At 35.2% G+C, this 2,368-nt stretch overlaps 1 long non-coding RNA gene across 1 annotated transcript; it reads right to left on the bottom strand.

Annotated features, from left to right (window-relative positions):
• Nucleotides 1–917: 917 nt before the first annotated feature.
• Nucleotides 918–1,887, bottom strand: LOC148193973 (uncharacterized). Its single transcript, XR_015781549.1, has 3 exons — nt 1,831–1,887; nt 1,614–1,679; nt 918–1,064 (listed from the first exon to the last, which is right to left on the bottom strand). It is a non-coding gene; the product is annotated as an uncharacterized LOC148193973 (long non-coding RNA).
• Nucleotides 1,888–2,368: the final 481 nt, after the last annotated feature.

Genomic DNA, 2,368 nt, shown 5'->3' with positions numbered 1-2,368 from the left:
CTTTTAAGGTACTGGACCCCAACATCATTTGCGCTAGCATTATCCACTGTGATGCTAAGGACTCGCTTCAACTCCCAATTATTCAAACAAGCCTCAACATGTTTAGCAATGAGCTCTCCTGAATGTCCCGTTGTTTGAGAAAAATTCAAAATTTTCTTTTGAAGTTTCCAATCATTATCAATAAAATGAGTTGTTAAACTCATGTAATTTAGGTTTTGGATTGATGTCCATGTGTCTGTAGTCAAACAAACCCTCTCACACTGCTTTGATAGAAACATTTTCAACTTTGCTTTTTCCTCTTCATAGAGTTCCCATATTTCACGCCTTAATGTAGTGCGGGATGGGACTTCAAATCGTGGTTGCAAGGACCATACAAAGTCACGGAAGTCCTCATTTTCCACAAATCGAAAAGGAAGCTCAGACTTCACAAACATTTTCACCAACTTCATTCGAGATGCATTTTGGTCAAATTTAGAAATAGTTGGTGAAGGGCTAACACTAACTTCTGCAGTTGATGATGAAAGCTTTTGCCTTTTGAATGCTTCTCTATTAGGATTTTCTTTACATCTCGCCAAATGATTCCTTATCCCACTTGTTCCAGCCAAATATTTAATCAAATCACCACAATAATTGCATTTGGCCTTCTTCTCAGAATATGGTTTTTGTTTAGTAAAATGTCCCCACACATCTGATCGACCCTTACTATTCTCAGTTGACGATGAATCGATACAAGGAGGTAAATAATCCATTCTAGAAGTATTTGGTGTGAGGGTTTCTACCGTTTTTGACATTCACGTCACTACATTAATTAAGAGTTCAATCAAACAAAAGGCAAATTTATCTAAATGATGATGATATAGGGTCTGAAAACAAATTCAGAAATCACGTCACTACATGTAATAGATGCCTGACTATATGTAGCATTGCTGTACTAGTCCCAAATGCAAATTTGTGTAACACGAGTTGTTTAGATGTACCTGGGATGCGGCACTCAGATCAGAACTCTTCTCAACTAAACTGTCCAGCTTCTCCCCTCTAGCCAGCACACTATCAATAGTCTTATGCTGTTCATAAACAGGAAGCAATCATATGGTCAAAGAAATCTACATGCCAGAAAACTGGAGAATCTAAACAAACCTATTATGTAGGAAGAAACTAACAAAACCTCACAACCCACCTAGAAGGCCCAACTCTCAACTACCCATTTATAGTAACATAACCAAGTAAATGCACATCAATAAGAAACAGCAACTAATCAAGAAGAAATAACTAATAGCAACTAAATTATTGATGAACCACTGATAGACATAATGTAAAAGCGAGGGCATCTTATCACAATGCTAGAAAGAGACAAATTAGTGTTACTTCGTTGCATTTGAGTTCATTTAAATGATACTTAACTCACATGCTGCTGGTATTGTAATCTAAACCTAAATGAATTTGGTTAAAAGAGCAAGTTTCTCAAACGAATTTCAAACAAAAAATACAGACATATACCTATCATGTCTATAATTGAACAACTACATGACAAAAATATCTTATGTAACTTTGGAAGACAAGAGATGCAGGGAATCGGTATACTGATTTGCAAATATAAATCAATGTATGCTTACAAGGATGATTTTTGTTTCATCTAACTCTCTCTGGATTTTCAACAATTTGTCAGCCTCTGCAGGATCCTGATGATTTGACAGGAACAGATAAAAGGGGGTTTGAGGCATAAGTAATGGTGTTAAAAGGATACCAAAATGTAACAATTTATTAAACAGAAAAAAAATCAACGAGTCCTTTAGCTGCAACTCACAAAATATAGACGAGGAATTTACATGCCTGGAATTTTGTCAGAGCTTCATTCAAATAGGGCCATTGTTGAGTACCGTCTTCCTGCAGCTCACAAAATTCAGAAAAAATTAATATAAATATATAATGAAATTGTAGCATGTCAATAAAATATCAGATCAAGACAAATCCAATCAACTAGGTATCTATGTATACTTATCAGTTGTTTGTTTTTACAGATGAGAAAGGATGGCAGAGGGTCTTACCCGCCTATAAAAAAAATTCCCAGGCAAAGCTTTCAAATGAAGTAGACAAATTTCTGCTATTAAGTTTATTATGAACTATAATCTCATCATTTCATTTTTAATTTGCATGAACGCCATGAATCCTAGACTGTATGAGATGCTAATCAACAAATCTGAACACTAGAAGCTACTCATAACTCGAACAGAGAAGTTTTGGGTTGTCTCCTCTACCCCAATAATTTCTCAAAGTCTTAAATAGGCTGTTATGGACTAAGAAGAACATTTTATATCTTATAGATCATTTTCATATCAAAGTTCTTACTTATCTGTCATCAACCTCTCTC

Source organism: Vigna umbellata, chromosome 8, assembly GCF_029865625.1.
Source record: "Vigna umbellata cultivar VRB3 chromosome 8, Vumbellata_1.0, whole genome shotgun sequence".
Lineage (NCBI taxonomy): Eukaryota > Viridiplantae > Streptophyta > Magnoliopsida > Fabales > Fabaceae > Vigna > Vigna umbellata.
This window is presented reverse-complemented; position numbering and strand designations above follow the sequence as displayed.